Source organism: Papio anubis, chromosome 10 (assembly GCF_008728515.1).
Source record: "Papio anubis isolate 15944 chromosome 10, Panubis1.0, whole genome shotgun sequence".
NCBI lineage: Eukaryota > Metazoa > Chordata > Mammalia > Primates > Cercopithecidae > Papio > Papio anubis.
Window position 1 is genome coordinate 124,756,310 of NC_044985.1, and position 17,436 is coordinate 124,773,745.

Sequence of the window (17,436 nt, forward strand, 5' to 3'; positions counted from 1 at the left end):
ATGAACTGGAAAATATGTCAGAGAAAAATTACCCAAAATGACCCCAGAAAGAAAAAAAGGATGAAAATATAAAATCAAAGTTCAGAGTCATGTAATAAGGAGGAATTCATTAATTTATTGTGACAGGTATTTTAACACACTTCTCACTAATTGGTAGATCAAGCAGATATATAATTAGTAAGAGCATAGCATGAGTAACACAATAATCATGAATTAATGGACATATGTGCCTCCTGCAGAAAATTAGAGCAACATTCTTTTCCACCACATATGAACATTTACAATATTCTACCATGTACTAGACCATAAAGCAACTCCCGGTGCTTTCAAAGACCTGTATCAAATAAACCATGTAATTTGAACACAATTAGACTAAAAATTAATTTTAAAATAATTAAAAACCCATATGTTTAGAAATTTAAAAAATAAACTTATAAATAACAAACCAAAGGAAAAATCATGATGAAAATATAAAAATACTTACTAAACGGAAATGAAAACACTCCTAGCAAAATGTGGAGTTTTCATGTCCAGCCATGGTGGAGACCCAGAGACCAGGCTTAACCTCTCACTGTAAACAACAACTAGCAAAGAAGACAAAATATACAGAAATAACTGTGCTCAAACGTCAGACAATAGGCAGTGCAGGACTGTGATCCCCGAGAGAAGGGGCACATACTAGGTGAGCCCTATGGTCACTCCAAATCTGCCTGGAGGCAGGCACACGAGGTAGGACCCAAGCACCTTGGCAGCTTGGACAGGTTGAAAAGATGGCGGTCAGAGTTTGGGTGGGCGGAGGCAGCTGGAGGTTGTGAGTTAAGAGTTCTGGAAGAAGGGAGCTGCTCAGTAGAAGTCCAGAAATTTACACAGGGGTACCCTTGAGTCTTTTCAGAGTACTAGTCCATTCCCAGATAATCCAGACACAAAAAGACTGGGCCGTTGTAAGCTGAACGATTCCCAAAACTCACACAAAGTAAGGAGACATCTGTGATCCAATCAGCCAGAATAGGGAGTCCTCTTGAGCCTCCACTCCAGATAGTCCGTGGAGACCCTGGAGAAGGCGTGCCCTAGGTGGGGGACTAAACTATTCCTGCAAGTGGTCTACTCCAGACCAACTCTAGAAAAGTTTAAGAACAGGCCTCAACTGATCAAACTGGTCTTCAAGTAAGTTAAGCACCTGCCAAGACAAAGCCCAACATGCACTAAAGCAAGAAATATAAGTCAGACACTCTAAAATATAAAAATCATGTCTAGCATCCAATCAAAAATTACTAGATCTGCCAAGAACCAGGAAAATGTGATGCATAACTACGAGAAAAAGCAATAGAAACACGAATTTTCCTACAATTATTAAAGAAATTGATCCAATAGTTAAAGAATCTACCCACATAAAAAGGTAGATGATTCAGACACTTCTTACAGGTGAGTTCCACCATACCTTTTTTAAAAACATAGTATCAATCCTATACAAACTCTTTATGAGAATGGAGGAAAGAGAGGGAAATACCCAAAGAATATAAAGTCATCCCTCAGTATCAGTAGGAGATTAGTTCCAGGACCCCCCACAGATACCAAAATCCACAGATGCTCAAGTCCCTCATATGAGCTAGTGTAGTATTTGCATTTGACCTACACATCCTCATATACATATATACACACACACACATATATATACACAGATATATACACAGATATTCAGACACATATATACACACATATATACATATACACACACACACACACACACACAGAGAGAGAGAGAGAGACAGAGTTTTGCTCTTGTTGCTCAGGCTGGAGTATAATGGTGCAATCTTGGCTCACTGCAACCTCCGCCTCCCGGGTTCAAGCGATTCTCCTGCCTCAGCTTCCCTAGTATGCACCACCAGGCATGCACCACCGCACCCAACTAATTTTGTATTTTTAGTAGAGACGGGGTTTCTCCATGTTGGTCAGGCTGGTCTTGAATTCCCGACCTCAAGTGATCTGCCTGCCCTGGCCTCCCAAAGTGCTGGGATTACAGGCGTGAGCCACTGCGCCCAGCCCCTTCCATATATTTTAAATCATCTCAAGATTAGTTATAATACCAAATACAATGTGAATGCTATGTATTAATACATAGTTACTATACTGTATTGTCCAGGTAATAGTGACAAGGGAAAAAAAAGTTTGTACATGTTCAATACAGACAAACCATTCTTTTCTTCCAAAAATTTTGATCTGGTTGAATTCACAGATGCAGAACCCACAGATATGGAGAGCCAACTGTACTCCTAGCTCATTCATTGATGTTAATAGAATTTTAGCATCAAAGTAAACAAGAAAAATTTGAGAAGGATTATAGACCAATTTTACTGATGAACATAGGTAGGAAAGTCTGAAAAATTAGCAAGAAAATACAGTAACAAATAAAAAGGGCAATGTAGGTCAGCATATGCCAGGAATACCAGTATAGCTTGACGTTAGGATAGCTCTTGTTATAATTTTCAAATTAAAGAAGAAAGATTATGAGGCCCTCAATAGATACTAAAAAAGCATTCCATAATTTTCAAGACTCATTTGTGATAAAATTCTAAGCAATATTAGAATAAAAGAAAACTTTTTTAACCTCATAATACCTATCTACTAAAACCTACCCAAACATCACACTTAATGGTAAAATGATTGCTTTATGACCAGCATATGGCAAATTTTAGCACACATTCTGTGTGCACTTTAAAAGATATGTATGAGGCTGGGCATGGTGGCTCACACCTGAAATCCCAGCACTTTGGGGAGGTGAGATAGGAGGATCATTTGAGCCCAGGAGCTCAAGACCAGCCTGGCTAACATAGTGAGACCCCATCCCTACAAAATAAAAAATAAAAAAATTAGCCAGGCATGGTGGCATACGCCTATAGTCCCAGGTCCTCGAGAAGCTGAGGCAGGAGGATTGCTTAAGCCTAGGATAGGAACATTTCCTTTAAATTCAGAAACAAGTCCAGGATGCTCGCTATCTCTACTTCTGTTTAACATTGTAGGAGAGGTTCTAGCCAGACCAGTAAGACAGGTAAATAACAAACATAATATGAATTTGAAAGAAAGAAACCAAACTGTCATTATTTGCAGACCATCAGCTCATCGACACAGAAATCAAGAGAATCCAAAGAAAAATTATTTGAAGTAGGAAGGTTCAATAAGGTTGTAGAAATCAAGAACATTCTTATCTATCCGAGATAAAGAATTAAAACATATTTTAAGGTATCCTTTAAAATAATAACCCAATCTGGCACAGTGGCTCACACCTGTAGTCCCAGCTACCATGGAGGCTAAGGTAGAACGATCACTTGAGCCCAGGAATTCAAGACCAGCCTGAGTCCAGGAATTCAAGACCAACATAGCAAGACCCACCTCTAAAACAATTTTTTTTTTTAAATTAGCCAGGAGTCGTGGCGACATCTGTAGTACCAGCTCCTTGGGAGACTGAGGCAGGAGGATGACTTGAGCTCAGAAGTTCGAGGCTGCAGTGAGCTATGATCACACCACTGCACCCCAGGCTGGGCAACAGAGAAAGACCTTCTCTCTAAAAAATAAATAAATAAATAAATAAAATAATAACGCAAACTATAGAGTACCTAGGAATAAGTGTCACTAACTTTTTTTTTTTGGAGATGGAGTCTCACACTGTCACCTGGGGTTGGAGTGCAGTGGCGCAATCTCGGCTCACTGCAACCTCCGCCTCCTGGGTTCAAGTGATTCTCCTGCCTCAGCTTCCCGAGTAGTTAGGATTATAGGCATCCACCATGACCCCCGGCTAATTTTTTGTATTTTTAGTAGAGATGGGGTTTCACTATGTTGGCCAGACTGGTCTCGAACTCCTGACCTGGTTATCTGCCCACCTCGGCCTCCCAAAGTGCTGGGATTACAGGCGTGAGCCACCGTGCTCAGCCGTCACTAACTTTTTATAAAGAAAATTGTAGAACTCTACTAGAAACATTGCAGAAAATCTACATAAATGGAGAACTATAACTTATTCATGGAAAAGAAATCTCAATATCTTGAAAACATTTAATTTTACCCAAATTGATTTGAAAACTCAATGACGTTTCATATGAAAACTCAAGTTTTTTTGTGAATCATGACAAGTTGCTTCTAAAAACATATATGGTAGAGTAAGATGTTAAGAATATCAATAACAAGTCTGAAGAAAGAAAGAAAAAAGACCAGAGGGCAGAAGGCAACATGCCCTGTGACGTTGAGCCTGAGTAGGAAGCCCTGGCATGAAGGTGGGCTGCATGAAGGTGGGACAGGAAGAGGCCACCACGAGTGCAACAGAAGGGACCCCAGGAACAGACCTGCAGAAGCACAGTCCTTTCGATCTCGGGGAAAGGTGGCTTTACAGAGCAAGCGGGAGAGGACGGACGACCAAACCAGCGATGGAAGGAACACTGGTTGGCAACATGGAAAATATACCATTAGATCCCTTTACATGTCAAATAAATTCCATGTGGATTAAAGACCTGTATGTTAACAACAAATGTTTTGGAAGAAAACAAAGAAGAGTTTTATCTTCACACTACCCCTAGGGAAGGATTTTATTTATTTATTTATTTTTTTTTTTTTTTGAGACAGTCTCACTCTCTTGCCCAGGCTGGAGTGTGGTGGTGCAATCTCGGCTCCCTGCAACCTCTGCCACCAGGATTCAAGAGAAATACCTAATGTAAATGACGAGTTGATGGGTGCAGCAAACCAACATGGCACATGTACACCTATGGAACGAACCTGCATGTTGTGCACAGTGCCCTAGAACTTAAAAGTATTAAAAAAAAAAAAAAAAAAAAAGGGTTCTTGTGTCTCAGCCATCCAAGTAACTGGGATTACAGGCATGCGCCACCACACCTATTTTTATTTTTATTTTTCATATTTTTGGTAGAGATAGGGTTTCGCCACATTGGCCAGGTTAATCTCAAGCTCCTGGCCTCAAGTGATCCACCCACCTCAGCCTCCCAAAGCGCTGGGATTACAGGTGTGAGCCACCATGCCCAGCCGAAAGGATCTCTTTACCCACAGAAAACACCAAAAGGAAGGTAGGGTATCAAAAGGTATCACTAAAACGGTGACGAGAACCCCACCCACCTGGAGAAGGTATCTGCGACACATACAATCCAACGAAGGATTTGTACGCAGAATATATAGAGGACAGAAAAAAATAAAAATTTTAAACATCACACAAGAAAATGGGCAAAAAGATACGAACTGGCAATTTACATGAAAAGATACTCAACCACGGTAGTAATTTGGAAACCATATTTTCAAACTGTATCCACCAGATCACAACATTTAAAAGTGGGGCACACCAAGCGCTGTCAGGAGGAGGCCACAGGAGCTTTACAGCTCACCCTGGGAGTGAACAGGTGCCACCACTTGAAAATAACATGGTAACATCTGGAGGGCTGCAGACCATGTGCCCCAGCAACTCTGCAAGTAGATGTTGTACATATTCACAGGAGAAATACACCCAAATATAGCATGATTTATCAATGCAAAAAGAATGGATGGAAACAGCCCAAACGCCCAGCATCCAAGATGCAGACAAATGCAGAGTCGGCTGCAGCCCTCTCAAAGCTTCAAACACACAAGCAGCACTCCATAGACTTGGGGTGGACGATGACACTCCAGGAGCGATCGGCACCGAATTCACAGTTATGGGTGTGGAGGGGGTCTAAGGGCCTAGACGCCACCAAGCCACTCGATGTGCTCACCATGGTGACATGGAGGGACCTCCCTCCCGCCAGGCCCCATCTGTCCCTCTTCTTCCCCAGGGTGAGGTGGGTCGGCCGAGATGCCGGGTGGCCGTGAGCCCTCTGCCAGTGCTGCCCTTGGGAAGCAGGTTGGAAATGCCTTGTTTTGAAAGCTGATGGGCATGTGGCCGTTGGTTGTAATATTATTCTGTATTCTTTGTTGTATATTTTTGCTACCACATGACACAATTTTTAAAGATGTAACTATTGGCTGATTGCAGTGGCTTATGCCTGTAATCCCAGCACTTTGGGAGGCCGAGGCGGGCAGATCACTTGAGGTCAGGAGTTCGTGACCACCCTGGCTAACACAGTGAAACCCCGTCTCTACTAAAAATACAAAAATTAGCTGGGCGTGGTGGCAGGCACCTGTAATCCCAGCTACTTGAGAGACTGAGGCAGGAGAATCGCTTGAACCTGGGAAGCAGAGGTTGCAGTGGGTAGAGGTTGTGCCACTGCACTCCAGCCTGGGCTACAGAGTGAGATTCCATCTCAAAAAGAAAAAAAAAAAAAAGGAAAAAGAAAAGAAAAGAAAGGTAACTACCTTCAAGAAGTTGTTCTGTCAGCCAATCTGAGAGGGAACCAGGCAGCCCCAAGGGTTGTCAGAGCCTGTGGGCGTGGCTGATGGCAGAAGGTAATAGCTGAACCCCTGAGAAGGCGGTGAGCTGCGGGTCACAGTGCCGGACACAGCACATGCCAGAGCCCAGGAGAAAGGGTGAGCTCCCCTCAAAGACACAGAGGGGCAGCCTCTGGGACAGGTGGGGCAGGAAGTCATCAGAGACAAGAAGCATGAACTGGTCCTGTGGGGTGAGGTCACACTGGCTGGAGTGGCCAGAGATGAGGGCACAGGCTCAGGGTGGCAGGGAGGGAGCCAGAGGGGCTGGGATGACTGCCTAGAGGAAAAGAAGAGGCTGAGAAGCTGCTGGTGGCAGGGTGGTGTCTGCGCTGGGGACACAGAGGCAACACCATGGGTGTCTGAGGGTCTGACTAGACCCAGAATGCATCCACAGGAAGTGGGCAGAGAAGATGGCCCATGGGCAGGAGAGGGAAAGAGGGCTGGGGGATGGTGGCCATTCATGTGTGTGTGGCCAGCCGGCTGTGGTGACTCCAGGAAAGGGAGACCATGAGCCCTGAGCCAGGGGCCCCGGGACAGAGGGGAGGGGAACAGAATCCATGCACTTGGTAAAAATGCGTGCAGAAGACCCACCAGGCCACACCGGGCCATGCCCCGCAAGTCACTGCAGGCACAGAGGGCAGGGTGGCCCTGGAGGAACTCCCCTGTTGCTTTGGGGACATTTCAAGTTCCCGCCTCACCCTGGGGTGGGGGCATCGGCAGAAAAAGCCAAGTCCCTGGGAAGGGAGTATTGGGGGGGGGGGTGCTAAGGCAGACAACAAAGTGTGCCTCCGCTTAAGAAGCATCCAGGAAAGACCAGGCATAGGGTGACGGTGAGGGGTAGACACAGGCCTGGCACAGGCACTCCCTGCCCAGTTGCTGGGGAGACCCACACTGCAGAGCACCGCACAGGTGTCCACCTGGAGCCCAGACAGCCTTTACCTCTGGGTCCGCCTTCACCTCTGGGTCTGCCTTCACCTCTGGGTCCACCTTCGCCTCTGGGTCTGCCTTCACCTCGGGATCTGCCTTCACCTCGGGATCCGCCTTCACCTCGGGATCTGCCTTCACCTTGGGGATCCGCCTTCACCTTGGGGATCCACCTTTACCTAGGGATCCACCTTCACCTCAGGGATCTGCCTTCACCTCGGGATCCACCTTCACCTGGGGATCTACCTTCATCTCGGGGATCTACCTTCACCTCGGGATCCACCTTCACCTCAGAGATCTGCCTTCACCTTGGGGATCCACCTTCATCTCAGGGATCTGCCTTTCACCTCAGGATCCACCTTCACCTCAGGATCCACCTTCACCTCAGGATCTGCCTTCACCTTGGGGATCCGTCTTTACCTGGGGATCCACCTTCACCTCAGGGATCTGCCTTCACCTCGGGATCTGCCTTCACCTCAGGATCCACCTTCACCTGGGGATCTACCTTCATCTCGGGGATCTACCTTCACCTCAGGATCCACCTTCACCTCAGGGATCTGCCTTCACCTCAGGATCCACCTTCACCTCAGGGATCTGCCTTCACCTCAGGATCCACCTTCACCTGGGGATCCACCTTCATCTCAGGGATCTACCTTCACCTCCGGGACCAGCCTTCACCTCAGGATCCCCCTTCACCTCGGGATCCACCTTCATCTCAGAGATCTGCCTTTCACCTCAGGGATCTGCCTTCACCTCAGGGATCTACCTTCACCTCAGGGATCCACCTTCACCTCAGGGATCCACCTTCAACTGGGGATCCATCTTCACCTCAGGGATCTGCCTTCACCTCAGGATCTACCTGCACCTCAGGATCCACCTTCACCTCTGGGATCAGCCTTCACCTCAGGATTCACCTTCACCTGAGGGATCCGCCTTCACCTGGGGATCCATCTCCACCTCAGGATCTGCCTTCACCTCTGCATCCGCCTTCACCTCAAGATCCACCTTCACCTCAAGGATCAACCTTCACCTTGAGGATCCTCCTTCACATCAGGGATCCACCTGCTCCCAGTTAGACCAGTGGCCCTCCATGTGCACACCCAGCAGGGCCAGCCCAGAACAAAGCATCGGCATGGGCCACTTCCTAAAACACTGATCCTTCTTGAAGAGTTTGAGAAAAAAACCACAGCAAGTTTTTCTTAGAATTACAACCAATGGTCATAGAGGAGTGTCCTGTCCACCCCTGGAGAGTAAGGAGCCCCAGGTCCGATGACTGCCAGGCACACTGGTCACTCTGGGACTCCATGAGACAGGGCCAGAGCCCACCAGAGAGCTCACAACTGCAAAGGGCATGGGAGAGGCATCTCCTAGGACCTCAGCCCCAAGTGCCACTTGCAGAGGGCAGGGAAGGGGCAGGGAGCTCAGGCTCAGGAACTCAAGCACCCGGTGGAAGGCAGAGGTGAGAAGTGAGGGTAACATGGAAGCCCGCACCCCTAGTCCCGCCACCCACCCTCCGAGAGTGGTCACTGCCAGTGCCCGCAGGTGAGCAGCTGAATGGCTTTCTCCATAGCAGGAGTGAAGCCTTCAGTGAGATGAAGAAGGCGGTACCCCTCATTCTGATATGCAGGGGCAGCTTGGCAGCCAGCCCCACCCCTTCACCTAAGCCAGGGCCTGCTATGGACACCCCACCCCAGCTCTGGTCAGAACCACTCCGGGGTGAGCAGCAGCAGCCCTGCCGCTCCCACCAATAGCCTCCCTAATGCGTGATGGGCCAACGAAGGCCTTCCCTGGGCGTGAGAACAGAGTGTGAAGGGAAGGACCAGAGCTGCCAGCAGAAAACCGGCCCTGTGGGAAGGACAGGCAAAGCATGGAACAGACACGAAACAACAGAGCACAACCTCTGCCCACACACCTGCGAGATTCAAGAAGATGCTCATTTTCAAAACAAGGGCAGAAAGCTATGAGGCAGAACAGTTAGAAAAGCGAAGATTTTAGAGATGAAAAATGTAAGAGCTGACGTTCAAGATTCAAAAACAACCTCTAGAAAAGGCAGTCAAAGGATGTAAACAAGGAGACAGAATATCCAAGAAAAAAGCAACCAAACAGACCAACCCATGAATTCAGGGTAAAAGAAAAAAATGAAAGGGAGGAAATTACAAACAAATAGAATGAGACCCTGACTTCAGTGTGAAGGGCCCACCAAGTGCCAATAAATGTGAACCCCACCCTTACACCCATCCACATGGAGTTAGAACACCAAGGAAAAGACAGGATGCTAAAAGCTTCCAGGGAGAAAAGATGAGTTGCCAACAAAGTCTGCTCATAAGTGACCTGATGCAGAAAGCCACGGTGACCCTGTCCTCAGAGTTCCCAGGAAAACGACTTAGGAACAGAAGCACCCCAGACACTACCACCCAGAGCAAGGACACAGCAAAAACACACTCACACACCAAAGACTCATGCACCCTTTCAAGGAAGTCACACAAGGATGTGTTCCAGCAAAACAAGACAGGAAACCAAGAAACAAGCAGCTCTAGGGTCCAAGAAACAGAGACTCCAATCCAGGGGACATGGCAAGCAGCTGCCAGAGGCCACTTGTGGAGGTGCCATAAAGGGGAAAAAACCCATTCAAGAAAATAAAAAGGCTGGGTGCAGTGGCTCATGCGTACAATCCCAGCACTTTGTGGAGTCAAGGCAGGACTCATGCCTACAATCCCAGCACTTTGTGGAGTCAAAGCAGGATTGCTTAAGCCCAGGAGTTCAGCACTTGCCTGGGCAATATGGCAAAACCCCATCTTTACAAAAAATTAGCCAGGCATGGTGATACATGCCCATAGTCCCAGCTACTCAGGAGGCTGAGATAGGAGGATCACTTGAACCCAAGGAGGTTGAGGCTGCAGGGAGCTGTGACTGCACCACTGCACTCCAACCTGGGTGACAGAGTGAGACCCTGTCTCTAAAATAAAATAAAATAAAATAAAATAAAATAAAGATAACCAGGAGCTGGAGAAAATAAAACACCAACCAAGAACATCTTGCCTAAGTACAGAGCTGATGCAAAAGGTGTGGGGCCGTAAGCGTGCTCCTCTGGTCTGCACCTGGCCCACTGCAGCCACTGCTTGTCCTAGAGCTGCAGCCCTCCCAGGCCCCAAGGATCTGCAGCCATGGTGGGGCCCCAGCCCCGGAAGCAGGAGGAGAGTGGGGACCAGATGACACCAAGCAACTGAGTACAGCCCGCCCCAGCCCCACAGCAGCCCCTCAGGAGTCACACCGACCCAGGACCTTGAGCACTGACAGCCCAGCCCAGCCCTGTCCTGCACCGTCCTGGCTTGAGCTGATGAAGATGGAAAGGGAAACTGAGGCCCATCTGAGGGTTCCTGGCAGGGCTGAGGTGGGGGCAGGAACCCCTTGAGGGTACTCCTGGCACTACTAGCCTCAGGGAAGGGGCCCTGCAGGAGCAGTCGAGGGCCATGCCTGTCCCTAGAACTGCATTTCAGGAGCCCCATGGGAGGCCCAGAGGATAGGGGATGGCTGTCATTCTTCTGCCAGGCTCGCTCAGGAATCCGTAGGCCCCAAACAGGAGACCCTGAGACCCAAGGACACCCCAACCCCTGAGAGGGTGGCCAAAGCTCACCCTGGACTCCACCAGGAAATGCAATACCTGGGCTAAAACAACCAGCTCAGCCATGGAAGAGCACTGAGTCCTCACTCTGTGTGAGGCACCGTGCTGGCCCCCATGGGGGTGGGAGAAGTCAGGGACAATGGGGGTGGAGGGAAAAGTAGGGGGACGGGCAGAAAGCACTAAAGGAGCTACCGTCCTCGGAGTCCCAGGTCCTCTCTTCACAAGCCACATGGGCTTCTCAGGAACCTCAGTCTCCATACCTGGAAAATGGAACCACCACCACCTGGTCCAGTGGGGTCGGAGCCAAGTGGTGCTGTTCTCATTGTTCAGGTGTGGAGTGGCATGGGATAAAGGGAAGCACATGAGGTGCACAGCGGAGGCTACGCCCAATCAGTGTTCCCTGTCTTCTTCCCCACCCCTGGAAACCTATGGTTGTGGACGGGGTGCCAATCTGAGGGGTAGGGGTGACAGCAGGCATCACGGCAGAGGCAGCATTTGAGGGGGGCCTAAAACCTAATGTGGAGGTTGAATAGAAAGTATTCAAGAGAAGAAACCCAGGCAAGAACAAAGACAGGGACGAGGGATGCAGAGACTCTGTGTGTGTGTGTGTGTGTGTGTGTGTCTATATCTGCATGCGTGTATGTGTGTATACAGCCATGCATGAGCATGTGTGTATGTCTGTGTGTGTTTGTGTGTGAATGCATGTGTGGGTGTGTGAGTGTGCATGTGTGCATGAACATGTGTGTACATATGAGTGTCTCTGTGTGTGTGAATGTATGTATGGGTGTGTGTGTGCATGTGTGTGTCTGTGTGTGCAATGTGTGTGTACATGTACATGCATGTGTATCAGTGTGTGTTGGAGTGGATCATGTGACTATGAGTGTGTGTGGCCAAGTGACTGCTCTGGCCCCCTCCAGGGCACTGTGAGGAAGGGTGAGGAATAAGCGCCAGGATGCCTGGATAGCCGGGCACTGGCCTGCCCTCCCTAGACTCCAGGGCATCCTGAAATCTGGCAGGAATGGCAAGCAGGAGGGACCCCCAAAGACCATCTGAATCCCCAGGCTCTGTGGCGGCCAGGGTTGGGCCTGCCCAGACCACAAGGCCTGGGATTAGGAGATTAAATCCAGGGTGAGGAGGCTTTAGAGAGGCAGCAGCCCCTCCTACTCAGATTCCAGCAACCCCAGCCTCTGAGTCCCACATCCAAGTCCCACATCCACACCTCCGGATCAATCTCTACTTCGCTAGGCCTGTAGGAGGCCGAAGCTGGCAGGATGGGCTGGTGAGGAGCAGGAGAGGTCAGGAGGCTCAGCCTCCACTGACTGCTGACCTTGACTGTGCCCTCTGCCCCACAGCACAACTGGAGCACATGGGCCAAGCCAAGCCGGCTGTTCCCTGGGTTCTCCAGGCCCTGGGGGTGGGGGCACTGGGGTGGCGAGAGGCCAGCCAGGCTGAGGGTGGGGATCCCAGTGGGGCTCAGGAGCTAAAGAGCAAGCTGGCTTCGTCAGGTGGGGCCACTGTGCCCCTGTCTCTGCTCAGGTGCCATGCCAAAGGACTGGGATGCAAAGCTCTGGGATCCCAAACCCTCCTGTGGCAGGGATGGGCCTGTGGCCGGAGGCCACCACCTAAGGGGCAGAACCCAGCAAGGACACAGGCCCCACACTGCCTGGCTGTGTTCCTGGGTACCCTGGCCACCCATGGACAGGTTTGGGGCAGGGTGTAGCCCAGCCCCTCAGGGTTCTCAGAGATGCTCCTGGGCATGGAGTGGGTGATGGGCAGTGGGAGGTGACACCTTGAGCCCCTTTGGCCACCCATATTGGGGGTGGTGAGCCAAATCTTTTGGGCCTAAGAACGCTGAAAGTGGCAATGTCCTAGAGAGGTCCCTGGACTCTGCAGGCAGATGACCACACGCTCATCCTACCAATCACAGCCACCCGGGGACCCAGGCCCCATCACTCTCCACCCGTAGTGGCAGCTCAGGCCCCTCCCAGCTCACTGATAGAGGTGCATGGATGGTCTCAGGCCTGACAGGATTGGCCAGCTGGGCATGTGCAGGGCTCAGTCAATCCTAATAGCCTAATGCTGGTAGCCCCTCCATAGACCCCAATCCAGTAGGACCAGGGCTCTGTGGGAACATCTCCCCTCCCGCCCCCATCAAGCCAGCTCACCGGCTTTGGCTGACCCGGCTGAGTGGCCTGAAGAGATGCCCTCAGTTTCCTCCAGCACCTCCTCCTGAGGCTATGTAGCCCACGTCTCCCCTTCCACCCTCCACAAATCCCACGGGAGGACTGCCCTACCTTACTCCCAAAGGATATGGTGGGCCCAAGGTCAGCAGTCATGACATCAGTGAGGACTGTGGGGCAGGTGGGCGGCCAGGCAGTGGCCGCAGTTTAAATCCTAGTCCAGCCAAGCATCAGCCCTGGGCTTTGGGCAGAACTCCAGACTCCACCTGTTTGTGACTGGCCAGCCAGAGCCCCAGACGGGGCAGTCTGTGGGACATTCCAGTGGGGAAGGGGGAAAGGAGGCACCCAGGGGGGCAGCAGCTGGCTGGGAGCAGGGCTGGCACACAGCAGACATCTTGCAGGCCCTCACCACAGGGACCTCCCTGGGTCTGGGCTGGGACTTGCCTTGACACCTGATTCCAGCCTCTGTCCGCCCTGTGGACCTGCCCGGGGAGGATACCTGCAGGGCCTCAGATCCATCTGCAGCCAGAGTGAAGCTGTTCATCTGGGCCCTGCCTTGGACCCAGTGCCCTCCCGAGACTTCACCCCAGGTAAAGGCTGCCCTCCCCCGACCCCACGCTGGGCCCCTCAGCCAGCTGCCTTACAGCATCTCTGGTCCAGAGGGTTCCTGGGTCTTGACTCCAACTACCCCATCAACCAAACAAGGAACCCCTCTAAACAAACGGTGTGTGTTCAATGCAAGGGCAGACCTGAGCCCTGGCCCTGGCCCATCTCACACCCTGCACTGCAAGCGCCACACCTGCCCCACTCCTGACTGCCCCACTCCACAGCCTGGCTAAGGCTGGTGGCCAACCACACCTGCAAAATGGCCGCCGCAGGTGCAGCCCCAACCCCCACGTGGACCCCAGAGCTTCCCTTCAAACCCTCTGCTGCCTTCTCAGACCACAAGGGTGCTGGCATGGCTTCCCTGGCAAAGGCCCCGCCAGCCTGAGTGCGACAGGGTGTCCCGCAGAGCCGAGCACGGTGTCGCGCTGTGCGTCCCCAGGGTGAGGCCAGTACCAGCCCTGCGCGGCAGGGGCCTCTCCAAACCGCCTCCTCTCCGCAGCCGCAAGATCCAATCCGCTTGCCCTGGCAGGCCTTTAATCCCAGCAATGCAGGCACCCCTTGGAAAGGGCCGCTGCTTGGGGAGGGGGTCCTCCAGTCTCTGGAGAAAAGTCCCCATTCCCGGGGACGTGGGCGCGCATCGGGTCCGCGCCGGGCGACGTCGCGCTCGCGCCCAGCAGGCCCCATGACTTGGCATTCCCTCCTTCCCCTCCCCCTCCCGCCCCTGCGGCCGGCAGTGTCCCCCCAACCCCACCTACCCGCGCCCAGCGCCCCGCTCCTGCGGACCCTCCCTCCCGGCGGGGATGCTGCCCGGCCCTTCCCAGCGAGAGGGCTGGGCCGCTGGTTTGCGGGGAGTCGGTGTGAGGGGCAGCTTAAAGCGGGAGTGCGAAGGTCTTCGCGGCCACTATTCCTTCGTGTCATCCGAGCCCGGGCGCCGGGGGCGCGCCACCATCCTAGACCCGGCGGCCCCGCAGCCCCTCCCTCGCCGCCGGGCCACACCTGTTACAGGGGCGCTGGCGGCTGAGACGCAGGCAGTGCTCGCCGGCAGCCCCTCCCAAGTGCTGGGTCTTTCTGGAAGGGAGCTGGGGTCTCTGGCGTGGGAGGGGGTGATGGGCAGCCCGGCGGTGCAAGGACGCGGGTGGCCAGGCCCCAGCGCCGCAGACCCCGCCCCGCCTGCCTGTTTTGCTCCAGGCTCCAGCATCCGCCCTCCCCCACCCCGGGGACCCGAGCAGCTGCCCGCGCCCGGCAGCCCTGCGCGCTCTCCCCTCAGGCCGAAGCGCTGCAGCCGCGCACCCTCCCAGGTGCGGCATCCGCGTCCTCAGCCCCGCTCTCCATCCCTCCCCTCCCCCGCCGTCTGGGCGCAGCCCCTCCCGCAGCCCCGCAGGTGGCTCCTCTCCAGGAGAGCGGAATAGCCGGGGAAAGGCGGGGGTATCCCGATCCCGCCGGCCGGGTGAGCCCTCCAGAGGGCGACCCCCGTCCGCTGCAGCTGAGATCGCGGCAAAGGGACCTTCTCCAGCGGCACCTGAAGGGCGGACACCCCTGAATTTCCCCCATTGTTCTCTGCGGAGATGGAGGAAGGTCTGGAAGGGAAGGGGCCTCACAGTGCCCGCGCTTCGGGTCGCAACAAGGGCGCAGGGCCGGAGCTCCCCGCCCTGGGCGCAGTGGGTGCAGGTGCGGGCTGCGGGCGCGGGCTGCGGGGCGCAGATGCGGGGCGAGGGGCGCGGGAGGCCGGGCGGGCGCCTGCCTTACCTCTCCGGCGTCACTGGCGGCGGCCCCGCATGGGCACTGGCATGGGCGCGGGCTCCCGAGCCCGGAGCTGCTGCCGCTCGCCGGCTGCTCTGAGCTGTGACGGCGCCGCCGCGTGACGGGCTGCGCGCCCCCGGCCCGGCCCGCCCAGCGCCCCTCCCGAGGCGCTGGTTGGCTGCGCGCGGCGTCCGAGCTCCAGTCGCCAGCTGGTTTGTCGCGCGGGGAGAGGGACGGGCGACGCGGCCGCCGCGGGGACTGGGCTGGGGACGGAGGGGGCCGGGGCCGGGCTGTGACGTCACCGCTGACACCGCGGCGGGCCCCGCGGAGGGTGGGGGACGGACACCCGGCTCGGACGCGGCGTCCCCTCCCCCGGCGCGCCCCTGAGACCTCGCGGGGGAGGGACCCGGCGACGCCCCGTCCGGAAGCCCCGCGTGCACCTGAACTTGCCCGCGGACCCTTCGCCGGGCCCTCCCCCACCCTGACCCCTTTCGAGTGAAATCGTAAAACCTCCACCTGCCCCCGCTCGGAGCCAGCGACAGACGCATCGTGGGGGGCGGGCGGGGCTGGGGAGGGAGGGCTCCTTGCGCCAGGGATGCTGGCTCTGGGTGTAACAGGTGCGCGGTGCAATCGCATCTTGCGTCGGGGCCGGGGCGCCAGGGAAGAGCAGCAGTGACCGAGGCCCTCCCCGCGGGATGATGCAACCAGCCCGTGGACCCGCCGCCTCGCCTCCGCCGCGGCTCGTGGGGACCCCCGCCCTCCTCTCGCCCCACCTCTCCAGGCCCCCATTGTCCTCACCCCAGCCTGTCCAGTTTAACTTCCTTGAACCCCCAAGTCACACGCCGCTCGCGGGCCACCCCGGCAAACCCCAGCCTGCGTCACCCGCCCCCAGCCGCGTTCCTAGTTCCAGGGGCTGACTGGTATCTCCGTGCGCGCCACCGCCCTCCCTCCACCGTCCCAGGGCTGGGCAACTTCGACAAAGCCTCTGGGCAGCTCGCCCACGGGGACCTCCCCGCATTGCGGTGCGGGGGTGCACGGACTTCGGGCCACCCTGAACCCCGGGGCTGGGTCCCCTCCAGCCCAGCCCCTGCCATCGAGCCACTGCCATGGGCATCCTGGCGTCGCCTGGCTAAGCCTCCCTGGCGCCCAGCGGGGGCCTGCGCTGCCCTAGCGGCCTGGCCGTTAACCATTTAATCCACACTCCAGGGACAGCCGGCTTCACCTCAGTCCCCACAGCTGCGTGCGAGCACCTTGCAGGTGGCAGGGAGAGATTCGCATCCACTTCTGCAAGAAACGGGCCCCCCGCTCCCAGCCCCAGCCCCACCGAAACCAGCTAGACAGCTCCTCCTCCTTCAGTGTTTCCTGGAACCACTGGCATGAAAGAGAAATCAATTGTTCTTCCCAACATTGGCAGAAACAATAAAACCATCTGGGCTTCTGGGGCTGGGGTCTTTATCACCACCGTTTTCCTCATGGTTTTTAATCTGGCAAGCTCTCTATTTCTCGAGGCAATTGACATTTTTCTAGGAATTAATCTATTTCACGTTAATATTTAAGTGACTACCATATCCTTTTTTCTTTATATTCTGGCTTTTTCCAGTTTGGTGGTGGTGGTGGTGGTGGTGTTGACAAGGTCTTGCTCTGTCTCCCAGGTTCGAGTGCAGTGGTGCCATCTTGGTTCACTGCAGCCTCAACATCCCCAGCTCAAGCAATCCTCCCACCTCAGCCTCCCTAGTAGCTGGAACTACAGGTGTGTGCCACCACACCCAGCTAATGTTTGCATTTTTTGTAGAGAAGATTTTGCCATGTTGCCCAGGCTGGTCTCAAACTCCTGAGGTGAAGTCATCCACCCGCCTCTGCATCCCAAAGTGCTGGGATTACCAGCGTGCACTTAGCCTGTATTTTGTTTTTGACATTTTTCTCTTTTAATATTTTTAAATATTTTCAGAGCTCTAACTTTTAGTTCTGTTAAAT

At 53.7% G+C, this 17,436-nt stretch overlaps 1 protein-coding gene across 18 annotated transcripts in view; it reads right to left on the bottom strand.

Annotated features, from left to right (window-relative positions):
* KIF1A (kinesin family member 1A) overlaps nucleotides 1-16,370 on the bottom strand; it is a 109,962-nt gene extending 93,592 nt beyond the window's left edge. For 17 of the 18 annotated variants that reach the window (XM_009183532.3, XM_009183531.3, XM_017947145.3 and 14 more), the window contains exon 1: nucleotides 15,469-15,582. The gene's annotated coding sequence lies outside the window, so the exon portion shown is untranslated. Of the gene's footprint in view, nucleotides 1-15,468; nucleotides 15,583-16,260 lie in introns of those variants that run through there. The other variant, XM_031651685.1, reaches the window with a different exon arrangement.
* Nucleotides 16,371-17,436: the final 1,066 nt, after the last annotated feature.